A 15,772-nucleotide genomic window follows, 5' to 3' on the forward strand; every position below is an offset into this window, starting at 1 on the left:
ATCAATTGTAATTACCAAAAAATATATTTCTATATAAAAATCAAAATTTCTTTATTTGTTGTTATAAATTTTAAAAGAATTAACAAAAAAAATTCTAATTTAATATAAATAATGTTTTCAAAAGTTAACTTTTGATTTAACTTTAGTTAATAAAATCTTAACTTAACTTTAACTGAGTAAATTTTTTGTTCATACAACTTATTTTACCTTAACTAAATTAATTTTATAAACAATTAACTTTAACTTAACTTAGTTTTAAAAAATCATCAACTTACTCTATTTTACATTATTTTACAAAATATTACCAATCTGGTAAAATAACGTAAAATATGTAGACTATCGTAATTTCGAACATATTGTCGCAAATTTTCATAAAAGTAAAATTGTCCGATTTCATAGGATCCTCGCGTGCTAAATTTATTTAGAGTGTAACAGTTATAAAAATGACGGCCATCGACTGTAATTAATAGATATATATGATGCGTGCGTAATAATCAGTCGCAAGCGCTTGATGATGAGGCGCACGAATCGAACATTTGTTATCACCTGACATTATTAAACATCGATAAAATCGGGGAAAGGGGTAGTAGGGATAGAATTACTCTGTCAAGGCTAACCAAACAATTGAGTCAGTACATACATTTGTTACTCTCTCTCTCTTTTCTTTTTACGGGGAAGTCAGTATATACATACCAATAAACGCGAGTGAATGTGAATATATACATATACACATATACCGGGTGTTTATGAAATACTTGGACAAATTTCTAGGACGTATTTTTCACGTGAAAATAAAAAAGAAAATATACTCATCCTTTTGTAAAAAAGGCATGCAAAGTCGATTCTTGCATGTATTGTTACCGCTTTTCCACGTTGCTGATTGGTTGTCTCCATTCGCATAGTGCTATATTCATATCAAACAGCTGTCATTGCAAAGATTAATAGCTTGTGCGAAGGTTAATAGTTTGACAGTTGTTTTAAATAATATTAAATCAAAGCATATATAATTAATGGCGCGCGCGAAGCGCGCACTTGTGTTGTCTAGTAGTACAAAAAATAAGTAATGGCGAAATTATATTAGTAAAATGAAGTTTGTTAATGTTTCATTATTAAATTATAAGTATATAAACACCCTGTATATATATCTTCTCTTTTTTCTCCTATAGTAGTTGCAAAAAGCATCAGTCTTACTTATTCTAACCGCGAATATTAATGTAAATATTTCACGAGTTCTTCTTTTGCCATTTTTCCAACAAGTATTTTATCGACTTGTAAAATTTATCTATTAGTAGAATTTTCCATCTTCTTACGAGTAATTATCTACAGACCATTTAAGCGAATGAAAATTCTTGTACGTGTTTTATCTTGTCTTTTTAATCCTTCGAGCTATTTGTCTTTTGGAGCATAATTCAATTTACAGTCAAATATTTAAGTTATCCTTTCATTGTTGAACACTTATTTTATTTCATTTATATTAATTTATATTTTATCCGTGTAATATGATTTTTTGAAATCTTATAGCAATATTTATAACAAAAAAAGTAAAAAACAAAATGCAATATTTATTATTGAAAAACTAGAGTATTAAAAAATTTATATTACAATATATACACATTATTTATTTTCTTACGCTCAGTGTTTGTTGTTTATTAAATAAAATTATATATATATATATATATATGTGTGTATATATATATATATATATATATATATATATATATATATATGATTATCTAGATGAAATTTTTGCATTATCTCATATCTTTATGTAGATAATAAAAATATGAATTATCTCTATATCTACATCTTACAGATGAAAAAAGTGTTATTTCTAATTATCTAAAATAATGTTCAGATAATTAATTTGGTTTAGAGTTATAGCACATAAAAATGCTTAAGAATTATAATAGAAGCGTTAAGCGATATAAACTTTATAAAGAAAAGTATGAATATTTTTATATCTCTTTTATAATTTACATTCTTTTTATAACTGTTTACATAAGCAATTTTAAAAATAATATTATCTAGAAAATTATCTAGAAAGTTATCTAGAAAAATCGCTATATAATTTTATCTTTTATCTAGATATATTTAAAACAAAATCATCTTTATCTTATCTAAGATGAATTTACATATTTTCATCTTATTTTTATCTAGATAATTTGAAAATTATCTAAGCACACTTATTATCTATATAACATATTACGTGAAAACTTTATCTAGATGATTATCTAATTGTAATTTCATTTAGATAACAGCAAACACTGTCCACAATTTATTTATACAAATATAGAATATAATCACGATTGCTGTCAGAATCGAAATTAATTTTATTGACAACCACACAATAGTATCATATAATAATAATAATAATAATAGTAATAATAAAATAATAATATAATAATAATAAAATAATAATAAAATAATAATAATATATTAATATAATAAAATAATAATAATAAAATAATAAAATAATAATAATAATAATAATAAAATAATAATAATATAATTTATACTGATGAGTCACTGCGCTTCAGTGCATGGCGTCTGAAAAAACAGCGGAAGGCTGTACTTACAATTAAACACTTCCATTCGCGCTGCTAGTGGCTTTAACGAACGGTAAACGAGTTTATTTGTAAGAATTCGTACATATTCATTGTCCATAACTGGCATATAACAGAGCGCTTGACATTGCATAAAGGATCTCTAATTGCACCGCGAAGCTAAATGACTTGTTCTCTAGCTCTTTCTCTCTCGCGCGCGCGAGCAGCAGCCTCTCGATGAGCGCTATCTAAATCGAAAATAGGTCGTCTTCGTGTTACATCGACCATGTGTAAATACACCCTTGAATATGTACTATGGAGTGTATGTGTAATGGTTTAATACGACTAATGCGTTGCGCCGGAAGATAGGCTTAAATGCAGTGCCGTATTTCCGATCGTCGGATCCATCAATAAGGCCAATCTATTTACGTATATGTATAGGAAAAAGTGAAATAAATTTGAAAATCAAAAGACACACGGTAAATTTCCCGTCAAAAGTTAGCAGGATAAATTTAATTGGGAAAGCAAAACAATTTTTGCCAGAATAAAAAATTTAAGCCTATCTTCTGGCGCGACGCATTTTACACATACACTCGGTAGTACATATATATATAAATATATTATATACATGTGTATATTAATTTATATATATATATATATATATATATAAATTAATAAAAGAGATATAAAAATATATTCATACTTTAATTTATTAATAGTTTACGCTGCTTATAAGTTCTACTATAATTAAGTATTTTTATGTGTAACAAATATAAACCAAATTATCTGAATATTTTATATTCTAAATAATTTAATAAAGATAATACTTTTTTCATCTAAGATACAGATATAAGATAATACTTTTTTCATCTAAGATACAGATATTAAGATAATACATATTTTTATTATCTATATAAAGATAAAATAACACCAAAAATTTATCTTTATTTATTATAGTTTTTAATATTTATATTTGATAATTTTTGGGTTTTCTTTTTTATTGTCAACTACCTAAAAGCTTAAAAAAGGGGGAATATTTATTAGATTTAAGAAATAAATTAAAGTTATTGATTATGAAGGCGGGATACAATATAAATTATATATGTTTTTAACATTCTTGGATCCTCGTCATGTTAGATTATGTGACGTTAGAGGCGAGAAAACGCGCGCTAAAATTTTTAAGCGCCATATTTTATATTTTACAGCTGTTGATTCATTATAAAGAGAAAAGAATATATGGTTTTCGAGGTATTTTTTAAGAGTATGCTAAAGCCATATGAAATGCTGTTTCATCGAAATATCTTTTTATTTCGAAATGACATCTATTGTAAGCTTAAGAATTTTAGTCTCGCCGCTAACGTCACAATTCTAAAAAAAATGAAAATTATATATTAATGATAAAGGGATATACAATAATATAAATTTTTTTTAAGTTCCATAAAAAATACGCATATGAGGAAGAAGTCGAGAATTATTATATAGGTATATAATACTGTTTTAACGAAGCGGGATCACAAAACACATGAAAAGTAACGTGAGCTTTATTTATTGTAAAAAAGTAATAAAGATCAGCTGTGTTTTTTCTCGTTTATAGGAAAAGACTAGAAAATTATTAAAATGCGCGCAAGAAAGAATCAGAAAATAATATAAAAACGCACGAAGGGGGCCACGTGGGTGCGATATTTAAAAAGATCTAATTAAAAACTAACCTCTAACAGATCCACGATATTTACGCGATGTCATGCTTACTTAACTGCATGCTTTACTTTTATTACAGGCTACGCATGACGTAAAACTGAATAAATTAACACATAACACGCTATTTCCTTACCTTTTTCTGTTAAAGAGATAATTATATTTCTCTATGTTCTTTTTATTGTGTACAGATATGGTAAATTCGCTCGAGAAAAAGTCCATATATTCCATATATAAAAGTCCATATATTATAATTAAATATATAAACATAAATATATATGATATTAAAAATAAATATATATATAAATTTAAATTTTTATTATTTCTAAAAAATGTAAAAATTATACTTCTATTTATTTTCTCAATTATTCTTTTTATATTTTTGTATAGATGATATAAAAATATATTCATACTTTTATTTATAAATTTTATCGCTTATTATTACGCTGCTATTATTAAGTTCTATTACATCTACTTAAATTATCTCTATTCATTTTTGTACATACAAAAATGAATAGAGATAATTTAAGTAGATGTAATAGAACTTAATAATAGCAGCGTAATAATAAGCGATAAAATTTATAAATAAAAGTATGAATATATTTTTATATCCTTTTTATAATTTACATTTTTTTTATAATTATATATTTTTATAAGCAGTCTTAAAAATAATATTATCTGAAAATTATATATTTAAATAAATATATATATATATATATATATAATTATATATAAACATATTTTCATCTCATCTTAGCACAAAAAATAATCAATTACTTGCATGTGCTTTTGTAAACGAGAGACAATTCGGTTTTCTCGGGCCTGATTCAAATACTGAACCTTTATTTCGCTCGGAAGAGTTCGCCATTTCTTTGAGATCTGCTTATATCTGTCAGCCCATACTGTGCAAATTAAAAGCAAAATTGAAAGATCAGCTTGTTCGTTGCAATCTGTTGCAATTTGCACTTTTTTGCATACAAATTGCATCCACAGAAGATAAAATAAATACAGGGTGTCCCATAGCAAATTGCTGAAATTAATTAACTTTTATTTTTCAATGCATGTAGTTATTGAGAAAACAAAAATTGTATTAGAAAGAAGAAAAGAATGCAGTTTTTAATGATTACGGACTAGCAACACAAGCGTGCGCCTCGCGCGCGCCATTAATATTATTTTAATTTTTTTATCACACATATATTGCGAGACTTCTTGTGCAACTGATATTTAAACTTCTTAAATAAATTAAATCTTAAATAAATGTTACATGAAAAAATAATCTTAAATAAATTAAATCTTAAATAATTTTTAGACTTCTTTTCATGTGTACTGTCAATTTACAATTAACCGCACATTAACACAAATAACAGCTACTCAAGACATGAACTGAGCACATTAAAAGAACCAATCGGCATCGCGGAAAAACGGCAACAATTAAAGCGTCACATGCCTTTTTTCAAATAGGACTAGAACAAAACAAAGCGCGCGCTTCGCGCGCGCCATTTATTCTGTTAATTATGTATTTTTAATGACATATATACTTACTTTATGAACATAATTAACTTCTTGATACAGCTGTCAAAATTGAAATAACAATCGAAGTAAGTGTGGCGAGGGAAGAAATAACATTTTGCAAAAAAGGCAGTAATAGTTTGATGGATTCAAGTATCCAATATGTATAGAAAAATATACAATAATTATATATTATATAAATAAACATATACATTATAGTAAATGTTCAAAAAAGTCAAGATGATCTTGTCCTGACTATGCCAACGTCGTCCAATGTTAAAATAATAAGATCTGTAATTAGATCTTCATAAACTCTGCAACTTTTATCCAAAATACTTTTCTGTATAACTTATTATTTTCTACATTTTCCAGGGATTCTTTGTCTCAGCATGTACACACACACACACACACACACACACACACACACACACACACACACACACACACACACACACACACACACACACACACACCCGCACGCACGCACGCACGCACACAAGGCACGAATTTTACTTGGTCACTGACAAGACTTAAATATATGGAATAATCTCATCTTTGAGATTTAATTCCATTGAACCCCCTCTGACCCCCCTTAAAGAAATAAATACGAGAAAAATATAGATCCAAAAGTGGCTGAATCGGGAATCGAACCCGAGAACCTTATATTTAAGAGAACCTAAATATTTAATATTTTATTATTAAAATATTAATAAAATAAATGTTTATTTCACGTTTATTACATATTTATTTTATTAATATTTTTAAAAAATATAACAATTTATTAATATTTTTAAAAAATATAAAAATATATAAAATATTTAATAAACGTTAAATTAATATTTATTATACATTAACATATAAAAGTAAACTTTTTTTAATGAATAAAAAGGGACTTAACCAATTATTTTAACATTTTTTAAATAGCTTTTAAAATGAGTTTTAAACATTTTTTATACATTTATTTGCTACTTCGTAGTGGTTGCTTACTGAAGCTGTTTATGTAAACAAATGGAGAAGTTTGCACTCTCTGTTTCTCTCTACGCAGATATAAAGTGAATCAAAAATATTGTTTTTAAAATTTGTGAGCTTGTTCCTTTTTATGCAAGAATACACAAATTTTTTAAACATACTTTTGACTCACCTTGTACACACACACCGATTACACTTATTACTTTTAATGATGATATAATTTTTACCTGTTGTGATGAATTTTCTTCAAATTTCTTTTTCTTTAACGTGCGATTAACATTTATTATAGTAGTCAAAGACATTCGCTCTTCTAATTTCTTAATGTCTTTTAGACTTTGTACTGAAAAGTACGGTGGATCAACTGTAAATAATTATTACACAGTTATTATATATAAAAATAAAATATATATGTATAATTTCGAAAAAGAATGTGTGTGTATACGAAGGAAAGGGAACAAGGAAATCATTTTAAACAATTACTTAAATATTTAATAATGTTATTGAATTTAAAATTTGTTAATTTAATGTTGTTTGAAAGTTTGTAAGTTCAAAAAATAAATGAATTTATCTATAATTCTTTAATTTAGTTGATAATCGAAGATATAAATTTATTGACATTTTTTGATTTACAAAAACATTTTTAAGAAGCCCTTAAATTTATTATTATATTTTTTTGAAACACCATGATTACGAAATCAAAATATCAAAGCAGAAAAGTTTAAAATTAATGAAATTGAAATTAATAATAATAATAATAAATATTTAAACATTTCTTACTTGCATATTGCATCTCGCCAATTACTTTAATTTTATCTCCTTTCATAAGTTCATAATCGTTTTCTTCAAACTTTGTAATATGTACTTCTAATTTAAAGTACCCATCAGTGATGGATCCACATCCAATTTTCTTATTCAAATTAGTTTTATAAATTGGCCCAAAATTGGACTTTATATAGCCCTCTAATGCTATAAAAGAAAAAATATATAAACATATATAAATATATAAATATATAAACATATAAATATATAAACATATAAATATATAAACATATAAATATATAAACATATAAATATATAAACATATAAATATATAAACATATATACAGAGTGAGTCTAATAGAAAATTCATTACGTTCTTCTCAAAAAGAAAAGGTTAAAGATATATATATATATATAGGATATATATATATATAGGAATATATAAAGGAAGATATAAAGAATAATATACATTATCAAAATTATAGGTTTAAAAATATCTATTTACAAATCTTATCATTTTGACCTTAAATGGTGTTGCCAAGGTCAAGACAAAAACTTGAATTTTTTAAATAGAATCACCATACTATTTTATACAAATCGATTTCTATAATATTCTGTATAAAAAGTTATAAAAGTAAAAAGGTCAAAAAGTGAATAGTTTACGAGATATTTCATATTTTAATTTGACATAATCTTACATAAATTATGAAATATCTTGTAAAATATTCATTTTTCAATAATCTTATCCTAATACTTTTATGTACAAAATGGCTTCTAGTTCAAAATTACATATTTTTTCTTAAAAACAATTATGTATTTTTTCTAGACTAATCGATTTTTCTCATTATTTTATTCATAAAAATATTAAGATAAGATTATCAAAAAATGAATATTTTAAGAGAAATTTCACAGTTCATGTAAGATTATGTAAAATTAAAATATAAAATATTTTATAATCTATATATTCACTTTTTAATCATCCTACTCTTTTATAACTTCTTATACAGAATATTACAAGGAATCAATTTATAAAATAATAAAAATATATGATGATCTTATTTAAAAAATTCAAGATGTTTTTACTTTGACCTTGGCAACGTCATCCAAGATCAAAGTGATAAGATTTGTAAATCGATACTTTAAACCCTAATTTTGAAAATAGATATTTTCTATATCTTCCCCTATCTCTAATCGTTTTTGAAAAAAACGTGGTGGACTTTTTATCAGACCTACACTATCAGGTCTACACCAATATTTCGAAAAATATAGAAAATACGAAAAAAATGTTTTATACAAAAGTTTTATGACTTTGAGGGAGACAGACAGGATATCATTGGTTTGATCTTGCATAATCGTTTGAATCTTACGTGAAGGTCACTTTCAATTTCTTAAATGGAAACCCTTATTTTTTAATGCATATTCTTGTAGTTGCTTATTTCGAGAGCTTTCCAAAACACTATAATAAAATACTTTTCTCTTAAGTACTTTTTGAGATATAAAGCTTAAAGTTTACAATTTTTTAACATAAAACATAAAATTTATTTATATATCTTGTAAAATATTCAGTTTTCCGTAATCTTACTTTAAGGGGTAACACCACTCTAGCGGTCGAAAAAAAGACCTAACTTTGACAATTTTTTTTGAGAATATAATAAAAGGAATGGGAATTTTTCTTGAGAAGGTTTATTGAGCATATATTTAAGTATAGAAAAAAATTTTTTTATTATTTTTTTTATACAAAATGGCGACGAGAGAGACAATCTTCAAAATGACGTTTTTAAAAAACGCTTCCATTAGCGAACCAATTTCTCGTGAACTATAAGACCTAGAATAAAAAACCAAAAAAATTTTAAATCTACATACTATTGCCTATAGAAGTACGTAGGGATTTTTTATTTTATCAAATTTTGCAGAAACGGTGCACTTTTGAAAAAAAAATTCAATTTTATGCCAAAAAATAAGCAGTAAATTGTTTATAAAATAAAAAGTTTACATTGAATCGAAAAACCCCTACGTACTTCTATAAAGGATGTAATTGTGAAGCTACTGTCAAATTTTCAAACTGATCCATGCAACCGTGTTGAAGTAATGTGTTCGCTAAGATTGAAAAAAGTGGTTTCGAGAAAAACGCGTTTAAAGTTTCACGAGCACTTAAAATGCTTGAAATTTATGTTTACCTTTAATCAGCGATGCCTGTACTGAAATACAAGTTTATTTTGGCAGTAGCGTACCCTGGTGATCTTTTGAGTAACTCAAGCATCTTCTGCACTATAAATAACAGGGCCACTTATTATCCTGAAAGGTAAAACAGGATGACAAAAGCGATGAATCCGAACGCGCCGCGTTAAGGCTCAAGCGGCGCTCCGAGGCGCTGCGGAAAAATCGTTGGTAGAGGCTTTTAAAAAATTTTTTTTACTATAAAACCAAGTGCATGTTATTTTTATGATGTTAAAGCATTGTTTAAAGCAAAAAAAAAAATTGATTTTTTCAAAATCCTAGAGTGGTGTTACCCCTTAATACTTTTATGCACGGAATAATGAGACCAATTAATTGATATAAAGAAAACAAATAAGTATTTAAAAAAAATGTAAGTAATTTGCCATTGCAACTGCACACTTTTTTTTAATGCAACTATGTATTTTTTTACACTAATTGATTGGTTTCATTATTCTATGCATAAAAGTATTAAAGTAAAATTGCTGAAAACTGAATGTTTCACAAGATATTTTGTATTTTATGTAACTCAAGAAATATTTAAGAGAAAAATATTTTATTATATTGTTTTGGAAAGCTTTCGAGATAAACTACAAGAATAAGTATTCAAAAATAGAAGCTTCCATTTAAAAAATAGAAGTTGATCTTCATGTGACCTTCAAACAATTATCCAAAATCAAACTAATGATACCATTTTTCGTTTCCCTTGAAGTTATAAAACTTTGGTATAAAACATTTTTTTTGTATTTTCAATATTTTTCGAAATATTAAATAGTATTATAAAAAATGAATAAAAATAACAAGAATAATAATAAACAATTCATGAGTATGAGAAGGCATAAGATTGAATTGTAATTTACCGACTCTTGATGATGTATTCATTACATCACAAAACTCCACAGCTCCGGTTCGATTAAATTGGTTCGTTCCATATTATATTTCCCCAAATTGGAGATTGTTGTATTACTCTGGATCTGTAGCTCGTAGGGCACATTGCCGTTATTATATGAAATAGGAGTACGAGCCTGCACTCCGTCTAAATGAATAATCTATAATATAAATTTTATATTAATTAAAAATATACAAATAATTAACTTATTGAATTAAAATCAAATTTAAAAAATTTCTTAAATAAATAACATACGTGTATATATATATATATATATATATATGTATTTATTTATTTTGTATGTTCCTTTTGTATGTTTCTTTTGTAAAAAATTCGAAAATTTATATTATTTAAAAAATTCAAAATTTTATGAAAAATGATCACCGATCTTCATTAAATTTAATAGCAACCATTCTTTATTCTTTAATGATACTCTATTCAAGTAAAAGAATTTACCTCGATATGTCAAAATTTATAGAAGTTAGAACAATCACAAACATTTATCGAAAAATTAAAATTGCATTAAGATTTAAAATACTATATAAATTTTTATAAAAATGGTAATAAATAAAAGTATTGTACTATTTTATTTGTATGCCAAAGTGGAGTGCTGTAGCTCAAACAATTCTTGAAACGTTTAAATTTTCGGAAAAGTGAGTCGGCAGACATATATACATACATACACACACATAGATATTTTTTAATGTTATTTTTTGATGGTTTGGAAAATTCTGAACACATTGATCTGAAAGATTTTTTCACGAAAACTAAGTTTCCTCTATGAGAAAGCAAAAAAAAAACAAATACTCACGTGGTTTAATTTTACATGTGGTTCTACGGGTGTAATATCGTCATTCCACACGACAACTTGTACTCGCCTCCCTTCGCCATTATTAATATAAAATTTAAAAACTTTATATTGTTTCTTGTCGCCAACATAACGTGAGGCTTCAATACCGTCTACAAAGCCTACTACCTCACTACAAAAATAAAGAAATTAAAAAGTATAAAAAAAGTAAAGAAAAATTAAAGTAGTAAAAAATTTTAAAAATTAAAAAATAAAAATAAAAAATTTTACATATTATATAATATGTAAATAATTATTTAATACTCTTCCGGTATTTTTATATATTTTTTAATAGAAAAATATATTAAAAAAATAAATTATATTTATATATTATATATGTGTGTAACGTATACTTTTTAGAAAGTATGAAAAATGAAGAATTTCCTCAGATTCAACTCAAAAAAATGCCAAACTGTCTTTTAATAAAACCATAGAAATTATGTTTCAATTAAATTTTAAATTAAATTAAATTATAAAATATTCTTTTAAATTTAATTATTAGAAATTAAACTATTTGATTTTATATATAAACGACCACATCAAAACACATTTTAACTCATGGACAATGAAGGAAGAAAGAATTTCGAATGGAAAAAAACACTACATTAGAAATTGAAGAAAAAAGCGACTGAAAAATCAGACACAAGTTAGTGTCGAAACGTCTCGCGTATTTTATTTTATATTTATATTATTCCATCATTGATTTTAATATCTCACATTTATTGTAATTATTGCATATATTATCATGATATAAGAATATTAATTTTTATAAAATCAAATAATTAAATTTTAGAATAATTAAATTTAAAAGTATATATATAAGAATATTTTAGAATATAAGTTGTAAAAAAGTAATGAAATACATGTAAGAAAATGTAGCACACACGCGCAAATAACAATAAAATATAAAAAATATAAAATTTAAAATAAAAAATTACAATAGGAAAGAGTTTTTTACATAACATTATAAAATGCAATTTACAATGCAAAATATATTAATATTAAATTAATAATAAAAACAATAAAAATATTAACAAAATATAAAATCAAGTAAAAGACAAAAGAATTTGAAATAATTTGTATTTTGGAATTTTATTTTTTTGTCTTTTTATTATTCTACAACAGAATTTGATATAATTTGCATATTTCGACCGATTTTTGAAAATTACTGCCTACCTCTTACATCTTGACGTTTTAACAACAAATCATCTAACAGCTGTAACTAAGCACGCAGCGTTCTGTCTCAGATACGACGCATTTATGTAACACAACGTGATTTCATATCCCCCGTATTCTCAAGATATTTTTAATCTATTGCATATAATTTAATATTTTAGGATTATTATATCGTAAATGTAATTATTAATTAAGAATTAAAATTTTGTTACTGATTAAACTATTTAAAAAGAAAGATTTTAAAGATCGCATTTAAAAACATTGATATTTGGCAGTCACGGGAGATACAGAATCACGTCGTGTTAGAGATGCGTACCTGAGACAGAGCGCCACGTGCTTAGTTAGGCTGTTAAACAGTTCGTTGCTAAGACGTTAAAACGTAAAGGGAAGGCGGTAACGGTGACTCTCAAAAATTAATCAATATATGCAAATTGTGCCAAGCTCTGTTTTGTATAAAAATGTTAAAATGCATAAAAATATTAAAATAATTATCTGTTGAAATATTTTATATGTTAAACAATCCTTAACAGTACAATTCTAAAAATGAAGCGATATAAATAATTAACAATTTGAACACAAATTAAACAGTTAATTATCATAAACTATTTCTGTTTCTGTATATTAATTGTAAAATAAATTGTAAAATATTTTATATAATAATGATTTCCTTTATAATTTAATCTTTTTTATACGTAAAAAATGATAAGAATTACATAAAAATGTGTTTTTAATTAGAAATAATTAAATCAAAATTTAATACTCACACAGTTGAATCGAAAACTTGAATATTATTTAAAACTTCATTTGAAGTTAAAACTTCCATCCCGTCTAATTCTTTTACTTCTTTTCTAAGATCTTCCTGCATTATTGCTAATAATTCTTTCTTCTTCGATATTGCGATGTTACTTGTGAAAACGTCTGGTTGCTACTAATGAAAATCAGTAATTAATGTTGACCTGTAATTAAGATAATTAAATTAATCTGTATGATTATAGAACATTACAATAAAGCTGATAATAAAATTTTTAATTTATTTATATTTTATAATATAAATAAATAATATTAATATATGTATATAAATAAATTGTAATATATATATATATATATACACATATAAAAAAATATATAAAAAATAATATATAATATATAATATAAATATATAATATATAATATAATAATATATATAATATATATATATATAATATATAATATAAATTAAAAGTAAATAAGTTATAAATAAATTTTGGTTATGTCATTAATATAACAGAATTTAAATAGCGTTATATGATGTATATATATATTAATGTGTGAGTGTGTAACACATTTTATATATAAAAGTATTATTATACTTACCGCGTATCTTTCGAAGTTTGTCTTAAAAATTCTTCTTCGTAATTATTTTCTCTTATTTTATTTTTGCATTGCACTGTTAATATAACCTTCGCAATGTCAAATGACAAATAGTATTTAAATAACACGAAGCATGTAACACCGTAAAAACCAATCAGAGCGACGGAAAAGAGGCAACAATACACTTCGAGACTTTCGAGAGGCCTTCGATACATTCGAGAATCGACTTAACATGCCTTTTTTAAAGAAGGATATAAATAAAATGTTTGTATATTAGTTTATTTTATTGATAAAAAGTAATGAAAAAAGTGTTAATAATCACATAAAATATATCACATAAACTAATATGATAAATATTTTCAACAGTGCCAGATTTAATAGCAACTATTAAAAGGATAGTCAAAAACATTAAAAATGACATGTTTTTGCGAGTTTTCGTAAAAGAACAGAATTTTGTACAATTTCAAATAGTACATACTTTTTTCGAAAATATTTATCATTAGTTTATATATATATATATATATGTGTGCTCAGCTAACCATTTGCTTGAGAATTATTAACAATTGGGAAACAATTTTCTGCCAAATACAGCTGCAAATCCAGGGCCTACTGTATCCTCGAGTGCGCCCCAAATGCAATCAAAAGTTGAAAACATATTCTAAAAAAAACATATATAATCTTTTTAACTACTTTTAACACATCTATGTGCTATTTGTTGTCAAATTAACATTTCATCAGATCAGCAGGATCTGCCGTTTCTGGCATCAATCTTTTATCAACGATTTTGACAGATCTGCTTGTTACTCATTGCCATTTTGTCAATAGTCTGCGAACTGATGTTGGGAAATATTTATTGAATTTATGCTTACAGTGTTTGCAAAGACAAAATATGTTTCTCATCTGTGGCCATTTAACAAAAGTTGTTGCCTACATTTGTCTCCGTAGAAATGGTTAGCCGGGTAATTAATAGGACTTTTTACTTTTTTCAATAAAATAAACTGGTATACAAACATTTTATTTATATTCATTGAAAACTGTAGATTTTCCTCTTAACAACACAATTTTTGTTTTCTCAATAACTGCACATGTATTAAAAATGATAGCTGATTAGTTTCAGCAATTTCCTATGGGACACCCTGTATTTAAAAGTTCTAATAAAAGTAATAATTAAAAGATGAAGGATCCTACCTCATAGTTTCTTATCTGGATATTCAGTTTTCCATTCGGGATGATTGAGATTAGCATAAAGCACCAGTGACATCGTGGCTCTGCTACTATTTATATTTCGGGAACTGGCAACACTGATGTCATGTGAGTCCATCTAATGGTTCCATTGTAAAGTTTGACATTTTTGACGATATACGTACTCAGAACATTTTGTCATACGGATGCTATTTGTTTATTTTATATTTAGTTGAAAGTTTCGTCTCGGCAAAAGATGGAACTGAATCGTGAACATTTTCGTGCGATGATTTTTTACGATTTTCCACGTGGATTATCACAACAAGAGTGCATCAATCAACTTAATTTGACTTTTGGCGATGAAGCTCCATCAAAAACCACTGTGTATCGCTGGTATAGTGAATTCAATCGTGATCGTAGTTCGCTGTCCGACGAGTTTCGTGAAGGTCGTCCAAAATCGGTTGTAGTGCCAGAAAACATCGATGCTGTGCACGAAATGATTAAGCAAGATCGTCATGTAACCTATTGTGAGATTGAGGCATCCCTAAGCATTAGTTCCACCAGCATATATGCGATTTTACATGAACACTTAGCTGTGCAAAAGTTATGTTCGCGTTGGATTCCACATAATTTGACAAT

At 25.6% G+C, this 15,772-nt stretch overlaps 1 long non-coding RNA gene and 1 pseudogene across 2 annotated transcripts; both read right to left on the minus strand.

Moving 5' to 3' along the window:
• Nucleotides 1-6,838: 6,838 nt before the first annotated feature.
• LOC114940662 (uncharacterized) lies at nt 6,839-13,549 on the minus strand (annotated as a pseudogene). Its single transcript, XR_014924078.1, has 5 exons — nt 13,366-13,549; nt 11,390-11,558; nt 10,550-10,738; nt 7,494-7,682; nt 6,839-7,077 (listed from the first exon to the last, which is right to left on the minus strand). The product of XR_014924078.1 is annotated as an uncharacterized LOC114940662 (transcript).
• LOC114940663 (uncharacterized) lies at nt 9,157-9,890 on the minus strand. Its single transcript, XR_003821510.2, has 2 exons — nt 9,653-9,890; nt 9,157-9,300 (listed from the first exon to the last, which is right to left on the minus strand). It is a non-coding gene; the product is annotated as an uncharacterized LOC114940663 (long non-coding RNA).
• Nucleotides 13,550-15,772: the final 2,223 nt, after the last annotated feature.

This window comes from Nylanderia fulva, unplaced genomic scaffold, assembly GCF_048542155.1.
Source record: "Nylanderia fulva isolate GAGA-0341 unplaced genomic scaffold, ASM4854215v1 Scaffold132, whole genome shotgun sequence".
Taxonomy (NCBI): Eukaryota; Metazoa; Arthropoda; class Insecta; order Hymenoptera; family Formicidae; genus Nylanderia; species Nylanderia fulva.